The sequence below is a fragment of the Phoca vitulina genome, unplaced genomic scaffold, assembly GCF_004348235.1.
Source record: "Phoca vitulina isolate PV1807 unplaced genomic scaffold, GSC_HSeal_1.0 scaffold48, whole genome shotgun sequence".
Classification (NCBI taxonomy): domain Eukaryota; kingdom Metazoa; phylum Chordata; class Mammalia; order Carnivora; family Phocidae; genus Phoca; species Phoca vitulina.
Genome location: NW_022589751.1, coordinates 10,571,363 through 10,589,355, shown reverse-complemented (window position 1 = coordinate 10,589,355; position 17,993 = coordinate 10,571,363). Strand labels below are relative to the sequence as shown.

The window sequence follows — 17,993 nt, the reverse complement described above, 5'->3', positions numbered from 1 at the left end:
CACTCACTGATATCCTATAGTTGACAAGACAGTTGAAATGGACAAGACTTTAGGACTGCACCTCAAACCTGACATGTGTTAAACTTGATCTTTCTTTCCCTTTAGGAATCACAAACTAAATCTAATAAACCACACCGTAAATTTTGAAAGTAGATGCCACTAGGCTTAATCTATGCTGTTATATATATTACCTCATTTGATCCCAACTACAAACTAAGAGGTAGCTATGATTATCTCAATTTTACAGATGAGAAATTTGAAACTTAAGTTACTTAAAATCACACAGCTTCCAAGTATTGTTTAGGATTCCAAAGTCCCTGCACTTAAGTAGTGTAGCAGACTAGAATATATGCCTTCTAAAAATTGGAGTAGTGGCACCTGGGTGGCTAAATCAAACAGCCGGTTTTGGCTCAAGTCATATCTCGGGATCCTGGGTTTGAGCCCCATTTAGGGCTCCCCGCTCAGCAGGGAGTCTGCTTGTCTCCCTCTGTCCTTCCCCTGCTCGTGGGCACTCCTCCATCTCTAAAATAAATAAATCCAAAAAAAATGGGGGTAAAACAACAGATAGCAGAGAAGAGCTTTAAAAACAAAATGAAAGAAGTGCAACAGCAATAAGAGAATTGCAAAGCGGGTGGAATCCCTGTGTTAGAGATAACAGTCACAACTCTCTCTCTCCTCCCTCCATGTAGCTATGCTACCAAGTGTAAAGGCCAAATGTGGCTGGTTAAGAATCTGAAAAACCAAAAGAAGCAAGTTTCACTTCAAAGCAGGCAAAGAAAACATTAGAAAATTAACAAATAAGAGCTTCTCTTACATGCAGATTGAAGGTTTACTAATTAGAGATTCAAGAAAAACAAATACTGTAATTACCTTCGAATATAATATCTTAAGAGCAATGCTCCTTTAAAAAATCAGGAAGCCTGTATCGAGCACTACAGAAGACTTTCCAAGAAGTATAGTGTACTGAACAAACATAACTCAGGTACTTAAACTGCATTTTAATCTATTATTCTTATGATACAAAAAGAAAGATATACGTTAAAGACTGGAAAAGCTAACAATAGGTAATGGCATTTTCTCCAAGTCAAAACAAATATTTACTAAGTGCAGATACTGTACTGAGATCTATGCTGGGACAGTGGAAGATTGTAAAGTAAGACTACAATAATATAACATGGTTTGAACCACATGAATAATGTAACCTCCCCTTTAAGTTGTCCCCACCTAATTGGGAAAATAAAAAAATTTTTTCAAAAAATTTTGGGACACCTGGGTGGCTCAGTCGGTTGAGCATCAGCCTTTGCCTCAGGTCATGATCCCAGGGTCCTAAGATCGAGTCTCGTGCATCAGGCTCCTTGCTCAGCAGGGAGCCTGCTTCTCCCTCTGCCTGCCGCTCCCCCTGCTTGTGCTCACTTGCATGCTTTCTCTCTCTCTGACAAATAAATAAATAAATAAAATCTAAAAAAAAAATTTTAAGGTAACATATGATAGCCAAATAAAGAGAAAAACAGTAAATGATAAAAACATAGAAAGTGAAATATCACTAAGGGCCTGGAATGGTTGACGATGTCATAAAGTAGGTGGAATTGGAGTGAGGCCTTTATAAGCTGGTTTAGGGAATGAGAATCAGAGGGAGACATTCCCAGGAGAAGGAATAGTGTGAACAATATGAAGAGGCAGTAAGTCAAAGAATGTTATTTTGAAGACAGTTAAAGAAACTAGTCTAGCTAGAGCCAAAGCTTGAACCATATTGAACCATAACTTGCCCCACATTAAATTCTATTCCACAATCCAGAAATACTCAGAAACCCATGCCTTGATGTCTGATGAAGACTGCTCTAGCTGGCTGAGTGTTTCTAAAACACCACCAGTTGGAGGTAAATGTATAAAAAAATCTAATATATAAATAAATAACAGGATATCCATTTGTCTGAGATAAAGGCCCAGTCATTCCAGATCTATATGGTAACTGGCCTTACTACCATTACAATAATTCCTGGAAAAGATAAGTCCCATCCCTATCACCCTGATCTTTATAGTCCCATTTCCTGGCATGAAGTGATATTTCTAGTGTCTTCAAAATTTTTAAATCTATCCAATCCATACTCTCATCAATAGAACATTTAGCCTTACAGTTTGGTGACAGAATGAAACAATGACACCTTGAAAGGAAAAGTGAAATACCCGATTTTTCTACTCCACCAAAAGCCCTCCCCACTCTCTGGCTGTTCACTTCACAGTCGTTTTAGCAGAGCTAACAATAGCTTCCATTCAAACTGCCCACAGAACCCGAGTTGCTCTGCTCTTCTCTCATTCATTCCCCTCCCCACCTCCTCTATAACTTACACACAACCATCTCACTCTGCTGGCGGTCTTCCCCAACTGCTGCCCAACCATTCACAGGCCGTCACAGATTGTCAGCACTGCGTTCAGGGACTTGGGAAGTACTCTTGTGGGACAACGCAGTGTGTTAGTACAGCATTTTCCCGGACACAATGTCACTCTTTATAGCAGTTGCAAATTAGTTTCTTCTTAAAAAAATAATACTCCTAATAAGACAGGTACAAGGAGATTTTAAATAACCAAGATTAAAACTCACTTTGGTATGCTCTCAGATCGGGGCCGTTTCAGACTCATGCACAATGAAATCCAATGCCTCTACTCACACAAGCCAGACACATGCTCTAAGAACATCAGAAGTCAGCTTTCTGATGCTAACAAAAGCAAAGAGATTACCAAAAAGATATGAAAAGAGAATCTTCTTTCCCTTTTTTTTCCATAGCTGTGGCTCCTCATCCTTAGATTCTATTGTTTAAGCTCAGCTCTCAACGTCAATATTTACTTTTCATTATATATTGCTATGTAAAACCATTTAATAGAAAGTTCTGTAAGTCACCAGTATCATTTCATTAGTTTCCAATTTTTTGCCATATGCTTCAGCAGCACCCAAGTATGATCTTCTGACATTTGCTATGACTAACCCCCTTGATACCACTAAAGTCTTCACCCTACATATCAGCTTCCCAGTTATCACTGGTGACACATAAGAATCAGAACCTGGAATAGACTGAAAAGATCATTAAGAGGATGCGGGTAAGAAGAACCTCTTACAAAACAGTGATCATATCAACTTATATCTTCCTGGAAAAAAACTTAAAAAAAACACCTACAGAGTAATATTAAACAACTAAAATCAGTTTCACTATATACCTCATTATTTTTCATTTCTAATTCCTTTGATAGCATTATTCATTCTGCTTCATTATGCCTTACTGAAGATATAACTGACCATCTACTCTTCCTGAATCAGTTCTTCAAACCTCTACAATAACACAGCTTCTTTACTGCTCCCTGTATGAGAGAGCGCCAAATCCTAACCACTAGACCACCAGGGATGGCTGAACTGCTCCCTGTATGAATGAGACAGAAGTTCTAGAGCTTGACAGGAAGGATGTCAATTCTCAGTTCTTAGGTGGAGAGAGACTAAAAAGAGCAAAACTAGTATTCCAGCTTTGAGAACTAATGCTAATATTTAACCAGCCCCTTTTCTCTTTACCACAAACACCAAAATTAAGAACAGTGAACAGAAGAAAATCTTTAAGACACCGTTAGTCCTTCAGGTAATTGCCACTCTCAAACTTGTTTTTTACATGAGAGTTACAAATAAAATGACACTAAAGAAACAAAATATAAGCAAGCAAGCAAATATTTAGAGTAAATAAACAATATTTCTATAATATACGCAGAAGTCGTAATTAAATGACTTACCAAATAAATGACATTTATTTTCTGAATAATAAAACTTTAGAACACACAGATTGTGTCTCAAGGCAAACGACACAAAGCTTTCCTTCTGATAAACAGCAGCCTCACCTGGAAAATAATAATAATAATAAAAGTTACTTTTATAAAAATATGTAATTATCAGTTCTTTGACACTAGTATATGCAGTTAACTTTCATTATCTCATTTTTTGAATACTAAAAGCTTAACACAGTCGTTTACCTACCATAGAATGTGCAATGGAAATAAATACAAATAACAAAAATACTTCTTGGAAGCTCATGACCCAAACAGAATAAAAATGTCATCTTTTCTCACTCTCAGTCCTATGAGAACTAATCTGAGGGGGCAGAAGTGCCTATTAACTGCCATTAAAAAAAGAGAGAGAAAAAACAAAACAATACAAATGATGAAAAACACAAAAAGATCAACTTCTAGTCATCATTATAGTTCTAACTTACAGGATGGCACATGGTGGATGCTCAATAAGAATATACTGAATGGATGGTTGGATGGATAAAAAATAAACTAGCTAAGAAAAAATAAATCACATCAGTGAGCAGAGAAATGCAAAATAAATGTACCTTTTTTGTCTGTCAAACTGACAAAGATTAAAAAAAGGAGCAATAAGGTCCTGTTTTGGTAAATGGAGACTGAATAGAGTTCACACATTGTTAGTGGAGGCACACATTTTATTAACGTATAAAGCATTTGAACAAATTTCAGATAATGAACTTCTACCAGAAGACTTATTCCAGAACTCTTTATAATAATGAGAAATTGTAAACTTTAATGTGCACCCATATGGGTGAGGTTAAATAGATTATGGTACATCTCAACTATAGAAAAATAGACAGTCATTAGAAAGAATAATGTAGCTCTATAAATTTTGATATAAAGACCTACAAACATTTTTTTAAAAATGGAAAATTTAACAAGAAGTGTACAAAACCAATATAAAAATTTTGAAACATTCCTGACACACAAGTAGATTTAACAAATGGACTCAACACAATTCAACATCATAAAGATGTCAGTTCTCCCTCAAGTAATTTATGAATTTAACATAATCCCAATAAAAATCTCATTTGAGCAAACTTTCTTATGGAGATAGACAGCTGATTACTAAAGTTCAACAAAATAAAGATGTAAGAATAACCAATGAAATATTAAAAATGTTAAAAGCTATCCCTCGATATATTATCAAGCCTCTATAATTAAAAGCGTTGATAATGGTACAGAAATAGATCAGTGCAAAAGAAAGTCCAGAAATAAACTCAATGGAAACTTAATGTATGCTAAAGGGGGCACCTCAAAACACACTGGGGCAAAATTATACTTTTTAAAGAAAAAATATGCCAGGACAACTAATTAGCATTTGGAAAAAGATTATTAAACTTGTATAATACTCATTTAAAAAAACTCTAAATGGAGCAGGGATCTGAATGAAACAACTAAAATGATACAAATACCAGAAGAAAATACGTAAATTCTTCTCCACCCCCGGGGAAAGGGAAAGGTACACTCCAATTATAACCCAAAATTCAGATGCAACAAAAGACTGAAAAATTGAACTAGATAAAAGCCTAAACACACACACGCACACACACATGCACGTGTGTCAAAAGACAACTGACAAACTGGGAGAAAATATCTTAACATATATAACTTACAAAGAGCTAATATCCCTAAAAATAAAGAACTCTTAAAAACTGAGGGAGAGGGGCACCTGGGTGGCTCAGTCGGTTAAGCAGCTGCCTTCAGCTCAGGTCTTGATCTCAGGGTCCCGGGATTGAGCCCCACATGGGGCTCCCTGCTGAGCAGGGACCCTGCTTCTCCCTCTCCTCCCCGCTTGTGCTCTCTCTCGCTATCTCTCTCTCTCAAATAAATAAAATCTTTAAAAAAAAAAAAAACTGAAGGAGAAAAAACCCTAATAGAGAAATCAATAAAAAGATACAAGACAATTCACATAAAAAAGATATTTAAATGACCTTTATACATATGAAAAGATGTTCACCCCTACTACAAACAAAAGAAATAAACATTGAAACTATATGGAGATACCACTTCTTACCTATAAGGTCAGCAAAAATTAAGAAGTATTAACAACACTTGTGATGACAAGGTTGTGGGGAAATGAACACTCTCATACACTGTTGGTGAGAATTCAAATTTATACAACCCCCAAAGAAGGGGATTTAGCAATATTTATGAAAACTACACATGCTTCTAAACTTCTGACCCAACCATCCCTTTTTAGGAAATTACCCATGTATTTCCAACATACAAAAATATATATGACCAGGTTAGTCTCTGCACAGTTTGTAAATGCAAAATATTGCGAACAGCATAAAAGAACAGTTAACATCTTCACAATAGAGTAGTACTACACAATTGTCAGAGGGAAGAAAAGACAGAGAGAAGGAAGGTGAATCTATAAATTGATATGGAATGGATTCCAAAATACATTGTGTTAATTGAGAAAACCAAAGTACAAAAGAGTTATCTATAATATGCACCTTTTGTGTAAAAAAGAAGAGGAAATAAGAAAATAAACATATATCTCATCATTCCTGGGGGAAAAACACACAGTGAGGATAATTCAGAGAATGATGAAACTGGTTATCTATAGAGGGTGGGTGGAAACAGGTGGTAAGGAAAAAGAAAAGGGTGACACACTGCTCTGAGTATGTATTTTTTGTACAATTCTGACTTTTGGAACCATGTTAATGTTTCACATACTCAAAAATAAGGAAGATCAATTAGAACAAGGAGAAAAACTTAGAAATAGAACTGAACTGTATTTCAAATGACTAACATAACCATGGGAGGGAGGGAAGAATGCTGGAGAGAGAAAACTAATCCAAGTAACTTTTAAACATGGTTTTTAGATATGCACTGTCCAATAGAAACATAATGGGAGCCACATATGTAATTTAGTATTTTCCAGTAGCCACATTAAAACAGGTGGAATTAATTTTATTAATATATCTTATCTAATATATCTAAAATATTTTAATATATAATCAACATAAAGATGATATTAAAATACTAATGAGATATTTGACATTCCTTATTTCATACTAAGTTTTCAAAATCCAATGTATATTTTACACTTCGGACACAATTCATGTGTTGTAGCTACCCTATTTGACAGTGGAGATTTAGACTACATACCCTTAGGCTAAAGGAAAACCTATCAACAAATATTGAACCTCCTTAGTAGGTAACTTTTAAATAGTGGTATGAGTAAGCAATTCTTAAACTATTTTCTGATATTCTAGGATTGAGCCAGTAAGTAAAAATATGAATAACAGGGCTAGATTTCTCACTGTTGGAAGAGGAAGTTATAAGTACAGAATAAAGGAAGGACAGAATAAACCCTGTAGTACTGGCTGAGATCAGAGGTTATCAGTATAAACTCAGTGCTTTCAGTAGACAGATGAAGATATACAAGCGTGTGTGGACACACACACATATACCACATGCATCTATTTCCTAGATGCCTGCCAAGAGGTCCTGGAGCAATAATACCCAGTAGTAACGAGGGCATCTGGAGTCCCAATCATGGCTTTTAACACTTTTTTTTTTTTTTTTTTTAATTTTTTTTTTTTTTTTTTTTATTCATGAAAGTCAGAGAGAGAGAGAGAGGCAGAGGCAGAGGGAGAAGCAGGCTCCCCACCTAGCAGGGAGCCCGATGCGGGACTCGATCCCAGGACCCTAGGATCATGACCTGAGCCGAAGGCAGACGCCCAACCATCTGAGCCACCCAGGCACCCCCCAATCATGGCTTTTAAAACCATTCTCTACTAAAAGGAACCAGAGCTCCTTGAAGAAATAGCTCATTCCAGGGCTCAGGCTGGGAAAGTACAAGATGAGCCTAAACATTTTGTTGTGGTAAGAAGTAAGGCAGTACTCAAAGAATGAGAAGGGCAAGCCAAAAGAATGACAGGAATTAGCTTGAAGGGGCTCCCACTGACCAAATCAGGGACAGCCACAAAACAAATAATTATGAAATAAAGTATTATTATAAATAAGTGTAGAAAAAAATGGCAGAATTAGAAACTCACCATTCAGGAACCATCATGAAAATGATTCAGGCAGAAATCACTAAATACTAAAATTGGTGAGTAAAAGCTCAAGAAGTAACAAGACATTCATAAAGTCCCAAACTGTTTTTCTCAAAGATACTTCAGAGTTACAAACAAAATGTGGGTGGCTCTGTCAGTTGAGTGTCCAACTCTTGGGTCATGAGATCAAGCCCCCTCCCTCCCTCTTTGGGCTCTACAATGGGCGTGAAACCTGCTTGAGATTCTCTCTCTCCCTCTGCTCCTCACCCCCCACCCCTGCTCACACGTGTGCACAAATGAGCTTTCTCGCTCTTAAAAAAAAAAAAAAAGTGAATGTACTTAACCCCACTAAACCATACACATAAAAATAGCTAAACTGGTAAATTTTATGTTATGTATATTTTACCACCAAAAAAATTACAAAAGGAAAAATCATAACCACACTGGAAAACCTGGCAGACACTACCTTTTAAAAAACTTAAAAAAAAAAAAACAGGTTTTTTTTTTTTTTAAAGGTATAAAACAAGGATGGATTTTTAATGAAGTGATCCAAGATCACATTACCAGTAATTCATCCTACGCCTCCTGACATGATGCACTGAGAAGTATAACATTACTTCTATGGTACTCCTGCCAAAAATAGATAACCTAAATCCAATCATGAGAAAACATCAGATAAACCCAAATTAGAGGCATTCTACAAAATAACTGGCCTGCACTCTTCAAAAATGCCAATGTCATGAAAAAAACACAGACTGAGGAAATGCTCCAGATTAAAGAAAGTAAAGAGATATGACCACTGGAATGCAGAATTTTCTTTTGCTATAAAAGCACATCATTGGGACAAGGGTTGAAATTTGAACAAGTCTATAGATTAGATAATAACATTAAATCTGTTTATTTCCTGATTTTGACAACTGTACCGTAGTTACATAAAAAAAAAAAAAAAAACACCTTATTTTTAGAAAATGCATTCTGAAGTATTTAGGTATACAGGGAAACAGGCCTGCACCTAACTCAAATAGTTCAAGAAATGCATATACAGGGGCACCTGGGTGGCTCAGTCGTTAAGCGTCTGCCTTTGGCCCAGGTCATGGTCCCAGGGTCCTGGGATCGAGCCTCACGTCGGGCTCCCTGCTCAGCGGGAAGCCTGCTTCTCCCTCTCCCTCTCCCCCTGCTTGTATTCCCTCTCTCTCTGTCAAATAAATAAAAAATCTTAAAAAAAAAAAAAAAAAGAAATGCATATACAAAGAGTGTATATATATGTGTGTGTGTATGTATATATATAGAGAGAGAGAGAGAGGGAGAGAAAAGGAAGGAGGAAGAGGAGGAAAAGGAGAAATGGAAGGAGGCAGAGAAAAGGGAAATGTATAGAAGTGTTAACGTTTGAGGTATCTGGGTAAATTTTTTGTATTCTCGTAACTTTCCTGCAGTCTGAAATAACGTCAACATAAACTAAACAGAAAAAAAAAAAAGATGTTAGCACAGTACCTGGCACATAATCTATAATCAAATAAATGGCAGCTGTTAGAAGTTGTTAATATTATCTTTAGATTCTGCACAAAACAATCCTCTTAAAAGATATATACATTTACGGTGGGAAAAAATGGGGGGGAGAAGCAAAATAATACACGTTTCATTTAAACGTACTTGCACAGGGGCGCCTGAGTGGCTCAGTTGGTTAAGCGACTGCCTTCAGCTCAGGTCATGATCCTGGAGTCCCAGGATCGAGTCCCGCATCGGGCTCCCTGCTCAGTGGGGAGTCTGCTTCTCCCTCTGAGATCCTCCTCCCTCTCATGCTCTGTATCTCTCATTCTTTCTATCTCAAATAAATAAATAAAATCTTTAAAAAAAAAAAAAAAAAAAAAAAATAAACGTACTTGCACAAATACATAAGTAAATGCACAGAAAAGACTAGAAAATACACTGAGGAATCAAAGTGATTCTTATTTTCTTCCTCATACCTATCAGTATTTACTAGCTTTCTTATAATGAAAATGAATCATTTTTATGTCTTTTACCAAAAATAATCTGTAGAAATTAAAGGGATAGCCTGCAGTCAAGGGAGGCATGACATTCTTCCTTTACCCTCTTCCTTTACCCTCTCTTCCATTACCCTCTCTGCAGACCCATATTCAGTTATTGTTTTTGAGCACTATATACTGTTACTTGCCTTTCATGTATTAAAATTATAATGATCATGTAGTATCATTTCACATAAAAATACTGCAGTTAGTCTTATCAAATCCTTTCAGCCCTGTGGGTTAAGAGAGCGGAATGGACATACGCATATAAATTTGCTTCTTTACAAAATCCTATTAACATAAAAGTTTGTTTGGTTTTTTTTTAACATACAAATCAACAAGGATGGAAAGAGGAGAAAAGAGTAACACAACTTTGGAAGTTGGAACATATACAGGTATTTACAGCAGGTCCTGGAGAGCCAAATCCCAATCCAGCAGTAGAGAAAGCTGAGACCCAACCCAATTTACAGCCAGCACCACCTCTGGAATTGGAAGTGAAATGGAGACTGTTTGAGGAGAAGTTAGATCCTTAGATCCCCTTCTCCCCCTTGAAAGAAAACTTGAGGTTATCTCTGCAGAATGTAAAAAGGATGATCTCTAGGCTGACTACAAAAATGCAGAGGTCTTTCAAACAGGGTGATTAAGGGAGCATGTTAATAGCTAAGATCTATGCTCCCCACCCCATCCCCACATACCAGCTCCCCAAAAAATGCAAATTGTAGATTACAAGGACCTCCAAGTACCTACAAATACCCAGCACTACATAAAAATAGACAAAGACCCCACACCAAGGCACATCACTGTTTAATTTCATACTGGGTGCAAAGCAGAAACTCGTTATAACAAGTTTCCAAAGAGTAGGTCCAAACAAAAGAAGAGGATTTGCGTTTGCTGAGGACTTCTCAACAGCAATAGAGGACAAGGAGAAAAAACTATGCATTCAAAATTCCGAAGAAAAACACTTCCAATCTAAAATTTTACACTCATCCAAACTATATTCATCAAATGTGAGGACAGGAAAAAATAAAAGACACTTTGACATGGAAAGGCTCAAAAAATTACCTCCCACATATACACTTCTTAGAAAATTACCGGAGGACTGAAAATTTAAAATTCGAACAAATTCAAGAAAAGACGGACTGTCTGTAGCCATGGTAAATTGCCAGGAGTACCAGTTTTAAATCCATTCAATTGATAAGGACAACTTAACACAGCAGGCACTCTTTTACAAGCCAAACAATCAGGGACAGATTCACTCCAATAAATACACTCCCAAGTGCCAACCAATGAACAACGTCACCCAAGTAACCATGCTTCTATAGATGATGTTAACCCACTTCCACCTCTTAAAATCCTCCAATCCCTGAACTCCACCCTCCCCAAAACCACTATGTAAGATTAACAATCCTCTTTGTTCAAGGAGATTGTGCCTGATGAGATATTCTAGATAGGGTGTGATGGTCTCATCATCCTTTGACACCAAATGAAGAAACAAACCAAAACAAAGAAAGGCATGGGGTCTGGAAAACAAGATATCCAACACAAGAGAAAAGTGAAGGAATATCAGTGAGTGGACATTCCAGGATTCCAGGATGCAAACTGCACCAAAAGTAGAAGGCAACCGGTTCAGACTGAAGCTATGTGACAGAGTCAGGCATGTTGAAGGTTTGTCATCCCCATGTTCTCTGCCACAGTATCATCTTTTTCATCCAACACAACTACTAGAGGATGTGCTCTACCTAAGCAAGAGGGTAAATGAAGAATAAGGAAGATAAGAGATAATACTGGGAATCAAACTGAAAAGGAGAGAAAAGTCTAAAGATAACAAAGGGAAATCTTCCCAGGAAAAGAGCTGTGAAGTAGGCCCAGATAGTTAGGCCCAGATAGGAGGACAACGAAGGTCTCCAGAAGAGAAGTTGCCAAAAAAATTTTTTAAAAGGAAAGAAAATTGGAACTGACAGATTACTGTGACTGACCTTGTGGAAAACTGCACTGAGAGGCTACTATTTCAGACACTATCAGAAAGTAAAATTTGCACAGGCATAATAATGTAAACACAACATTAACTATCTCATTTAACCGAATATTATAACTAAATTAGGAAGCTAGAGGAGAACAGTAGTGGTGATGGTGGTTTAAGAACAGTACAGCTTTCTCTACCATAACAGAGACTCAGTATATAATGAAAAAGGACAGCATTGCACATATATTATTTTGAAACATGGAGATACATAAATGCCAGAAGAAATAGCTTAAGGAGTTGAAAGTGGTTACCTTTAGGGAGGAAACTAGAGAGCAGGGGGATTCACTATATTTTGTTATAAATCCCTTTTTTACTATTTGACTTTTAAAACTTGTCTATTTTAAACTGTATGTCTGTTGATAAAATACAAAAAACAGCAACTGATGAATTTCTTATCTTAAATGTATTGTTCATCATTCAAAAATATATAAATAAAATATTTTCAATTGAAAGGAATAAAAAAAAATCCTAGGGAAAAAAGTTCTCCCCCCCCCCTTTTTTTTTGGAAGACCTTCATATTTCCAATACTGAAAGAACACAAACACACAAAATATAGAAGCTTTAAAAATAAAAAAAATCTTAAAGCAAATAATTACCACTTGAGTGGACAGAATTCAGTAATTATAATACTAGAAACATTGTAGGTCTGATCTTACTTACAAATTCATTAATGATCAGGAGAGTGCAAATAACACATTTAATTAAATTTGCTCATTTATCTATTTTGGGAAGTACGATTAACAGCAGTAAAAGAGAGTAGTAATATAAAAGGACACAGATGGATTAAAACACTGCCCAAAACAACCAAAATGGAGAGTGGATGGAAAGCTAAGTAAAATTATGGGCTTAAAACTACAAAACAGAAATACAGAGGCTTATTTACCATCACTTTACTGCACATTGTTGCCATATAAAGTAATTTAGGCCAATGCCAAGGTTAAATGAGGAAATATATAAAAACACACACACATTATGTATTGGTATACACACATACATACATGTACATACAAATAATTTTTTTCCTTATGAGACTGATAATCCTTATTAAACAAGGATTCGTGAAGGATTACACCCTAAAAACAAAGTACTATTGACACAATCTGACAAGAGTGGTTTTATATTCGCAGTTTTCATAAGTATAGAAACTCTGTCAAGGATTACCAATAATGACAAACTGTCCTAAAGGGAGAATTAACTCGGTTATCTACCCTATATTCTTCATCTAGCTATATTTGGATTATCCTCATTGTTCCTGTTCTTTACGCCCAGGCACTGACCACTCAAAATAGTCTCCAAATCCCAACCGCTCCAGCAGGAAGGTGTGGCTAAGTGATGAATTTTCACCAATGGAATATGAGAAGTGGCACATGTAACTTTCAGTAAATATCCTTAAAGGGAAGGAGATGTATTCTCTTCCTCCTTTCTGATGGTTGGAATGTGAATGAAACAGCTGGAGCTCCAGTAATTATCTTAGACCATAAAATGACTTTGGAAAAGAACAGAATCCATGCACAAAAGAGCAGCAACATGACACCATGACAAACCAACCATACCAGCCCTAGACTACTTTTGGAATTCCTGACATTAAGAGAAATACATTTCTATGATATTTAAGTCTCTGTTACTTGGCTGCAACCAAATCTAATCCTAATTAGTATAACCTCTACTACTAAGACCCACTCCTAGTTTTCGTTCTTTCTCTGAACAATCTCCACCTGCTCCTTTGCCAGCCCCTTTTCTGTTTCCCAAACCCTTACCACAAGTATTCACCAATATCCCACCCTTGGTCTTTTCCACTCTTCTCCTAGGCCAACATTCTAAAAAACCAAACAAAACAAAACCAAAAACAAAAAACAAAGTACACACACACACACACACACACACACTGTATGTCAGGTCTTTTATTTGTGCTCTAGTTTTATCTCCAGCTGCCTATCATTTCACTTGTATAAGACATAACTAAACAGGAACATAAGTGATTTTTAAAACAAACAAAATAGATAAATACAGTAGTGATGGTAGCAATAGCAGTGGTTGTTGTGACGCTAATGAATAGCTAATATTTACTGGGCTCTTAATATTTGCCACGCACTGTTCTTAGTATAAGAGCTAATCCTGACAAGAATTCTATGAAGTAAGGAGTATTATTACCGTACCCATTTTAAAAAATGAGGAAACTGAGCCCCAGACAAATTAAATAACTTGCTCAAGACACATAACTAATGTACCAAAGAGATCATTCAAACCTAGGCTTTCCAGAACCTACCCTCTTAACCACAGTACACTAGCACTTTATTCTAAGGATGCCATCACAGCTTCAGACTTTTTAAGTTTCTCAGCAACCACACTACAATCATTTACACATCCACCATGGTAATAAATTTTATGCCTTTACATTTTTAGAAACTGTCAAATATCACTTAGCAATCAGTAAATAAGATGAGTGATCGAGCTAGAAAATACTCTTTTGAAGACAAATGATATGATCATCAAGTAATAAGACTGGTTTTCTTCTATGACTCTACTGGTTCTGAAAGCAGTTTCAAAAGACAAATTCCAAAGAATATTTATTTGCTAAAATAAATGCATGGCCTCAAAAACAATTTAAAAAGAAGAGCATTCATTTTTAAGTTCTTTAGTTTTAAAGCACCAGATTTTTTTAACTACCACTCAAATTATCTAATACCTAAAATTTGTATTAGCACTTGAACTCACTATCTCTCTCCCTAGGCCTATCTGAGCTCCTTTCCCAATGACACGATCAATTACACCACAATATACTTGCTAGGTCAGGCTCAAAACTTTGAGGTATCCTGATTCTTCCAGCTCTTCCAAACCCATGGTTACTGTTCTTCCTCCACAAGAGCTATCATGTTTTGTTTCCACATTACCCCACCACTGTCCTATTGAAATACTCTCCAAAAACTCTCAACTTTGTGGTTATCCCACAAAGCTACCAGGACCTTTCTCGCTGTTTTCATCATATGACTTTCAACAGAAGTACCATCACCTACAGGACCAAATCTATATTCTTCAGCCTTCAAAGCCTTCCATTAATTCTTCCTCATTATCACACACATATAAACCTAACAAGTCACATCTCTTTACTATTCATCCTCAGTAAAAATCATACCTTTCATTTGTGCAATACTGTTAACATTCCCTTTTTGTCTCACTCAACTCACATATTGTACTCATTTTTGCTTCTAACTTCTCATCGCTCCTCTCTGTGTGGAATTTTCTTGTCCTCTCCAGTCAATCTGTTACTCTATCACTTCCTTTAAGATCCTCCTCTTCCTTGAAGCCCAAATAACCTCACAGATACTGCTCTATTTTGTATTCCCCAACACAAGGATCATCCAGTAGCAGAACTAGAAGAATCTCAAAGACCGACCAGACTAGGTCTTCTTCTGTGTATGAGTGATTTTCTAAGGAAAAGGTTAACTTTCATCAGATAGTTGTGTCAAATACCTCAGAAAGTTTGTTGGACAGCTGCCACAATGAAAGCCCAGAGAGCCTACAACTTGCCCTGCTTTTCAGTTTGGCAATGGTAAAGCAGAATTGGAACCTATCTTCTAATTTCCCACCCAAAATGAATACAAATTTAAAGATCATTGCCCAGAATATATAATTCATGCTAGTTCTAGAAATTGTGCTAAACACTATTCATAAACATGTTACTTTTTTTCAATCAGGATACAGAATTTATATACAATAGCAAGAGATTCCAATTTAAGTGTGTCTGTGTTACATTAATAAACATACACAGGAAACAGAAAGGAAGGAAATAATCCAAAATGTTAACAGTTACTTCCAAATGGTGAAAATACAGGTATATTTTCCAAATCCTCTGTAACGAGCACGTATTGAATATATAATAATAGTAATAAGAAATACTTACAAAATGAAAACTGTATAACATTATAAAGTCAAAGATAAATTCCTTGACTGTGAACTCAAGTGTCAGAAGCAAAGAAAAGTTTCAGGCTACCCAAGGAAACAAACAAGAAGCACAATACAAAAAAAGAAACACTATGGCAAGCAGGGAAAGAAAAGCAATGTCACATTAACAACAGTGGTGGCAGAAACCAAGAGATACATGGCTCATGGGGCTTGTCAACTCCAGTACTTAATAAATCATTGGTTCTCACACTAGAAGAGTCAAGAGGCCAAAAAGGTCACTGGAAACTGTGAATGTACTGAAAGATGGTCACACTGAGTTTGAAACTGTTATTTGGGATGGTTGTAGAGAATTACCAACCACATAAACAAATCAAGGCTATTTATTTTCCTCTGGGTCTTTTCCTAAAATAAAATGTAAAATGAAAGCACAAAAGGTCTGAAAAGATTCACAGAATAAAAAAGTTTAGAACCACATATAGGCTAATAAATTCATTTTTCCTAGCACTAGGTTTTTAATTCCAGTCCAAAATCCCTTATCCAAAACTCTCAGGGTCAGAGAGGCTTCAGAACTCACAAATTCATGTATGAGTTTGTGTTCCTCTCTTAGACTGTGCCTTTCAGTCAGTTTCTTCCCCGCAGCTACCCATCCATCCCATTTCCAAATCATTCTTGTTACCTTTTCCCTCTGATCTTTGTAAACAAGCAGGATTGCTATTATTATTCCTATTTTACAGATAATAAGGAAACACAAACTGGACTACTGGTATAAATTTGAGAGCTTAGGATTTAAATCCAAATGCTTCTCTTCGTTCTTAAAAACTCTTCTGGTATTCCATGGCAAAGAACTTGAAACAGCCCAACTACAAGCCAATATTAAAATTACGTATATTCTTTTCTAAGAAGCAAATCTCCTATTAAGGAGTGCCACATACCTTTTGCCCCTATTTTTGCCTCTGTGCCAAGTTAAATGGTCAGGAGCTGTCACAAATCAATAGCATTATATTCACAGGTTAACCTGTGTTATTTGGGAACCTCACAATACTAAACACCAGAACCTGCTGTTTCCAACAGTGCTTCTCTGCTTTTCTATTTTTATCCCTAGACTGAAAACAGCCATGTTTGACATAAAAAGAAAAAAAAGATACAAGAGGGACAACAAATATTAATAAAACTGAAGAGTGAATTTGAAGAATGGAAAGCTATATAGAAGACTAGCATAAGACAAGTGAAAAATGCACACCACAGACTGGGAGCAACTGGTCTATGTTTTATTGAGAGAGGAGAAAACCCTCTTCCCAAATGCAGGCTTATAGCTTGCTGAGCAACACCCTATAACTTCTCTTCTATCTAAAGCTCTGACAACTGGAATTTCTCTGTAATTCAATAAACTCTTACGAGTTACATGGGCTTCATCCATCCTGCTGGGCTCATTAACGGGGAACTCTAAATGTTTTCTCCACTAGCTAAGCGCACATTTTCTGGTGGGTGGCATAGAAGGAGGGTTCTCTTTCAAGATATGAATAACCTAATTCCATTTCTTCTCACTTCTCCTATGAGTAGGAAATCTGCAACAAATACCGTTCAACAACTAAAAGAAATGTCTGAATTATAACTCTGGTTAGTGGTTGTCAAAGATCATCCTAAAGTGTGAGAGTTAGTATATTTATATAGGATTACTAATAAAAGTCTATACTTTTACTTCTGGCACTAATTCATTTAATTCTATTATGTCTAATGAGTGCATGAGTGCTGAATCAACAACATACCAGTTTTATCATTCATTCTGGTGAGCTATTTTCTGAGTAGTTAGCTTATGGAGCTAATGAGGACAGGGTCATAGATTCAAACATGCTGGCCAATTAGCTTTGCCGTGTTTCAGGGTTCCATGGTCAAAGTCAACAACCTTAACCTTGGCTAACAACAACAACAACAAAACCCACAAAAATCAAAAAACAAAACAACAACAAAAAAACTAATCACGTGAAGCATTAAGGGAGTGAACATAGATGTATTACCAAAATCAATGACTAACAGAAAAATGTAATAAAAAATGTTAAAGAAATAATAACAATCTACCTTTTGCTAAGCCTGGTTAGTATGTGCCTAGTTCAAATAATTTCTAATCTTTTCAGTCATATGGCATTGGTATTACTATCCCTGTTTGACAGATGATAAGAAAATGAACTCGGA

At 36.2% G+C, this 17,993-nt stretch overlaps 1 protein-coding gene across 4 annotated transcripts in view; it reads right to left on the bottom strand.

Moving 5' to 3' along the window:
- The window catches only part of R3HCC1L (R3H domain and coiled-coil containing 1 like), an 85,209-nt gene that overhangs the window by 63,986 nt on the left and 3,230 nt on the right, over positions 1-17,993 (bottom strand). For all 4 annotated transcript variants that reach the window (XR_004302686.1, XM_032432354.1, XM_032432355.1 and 1 more), the window contains exon 2: positions 3,769-3,873. The gene's annotated coding sequence lies outside the window, so the exon portion shown is untranslated. The remainder of the gene's footprint in view (positions 1-3,768; positions 3,874-17,993) is intronic.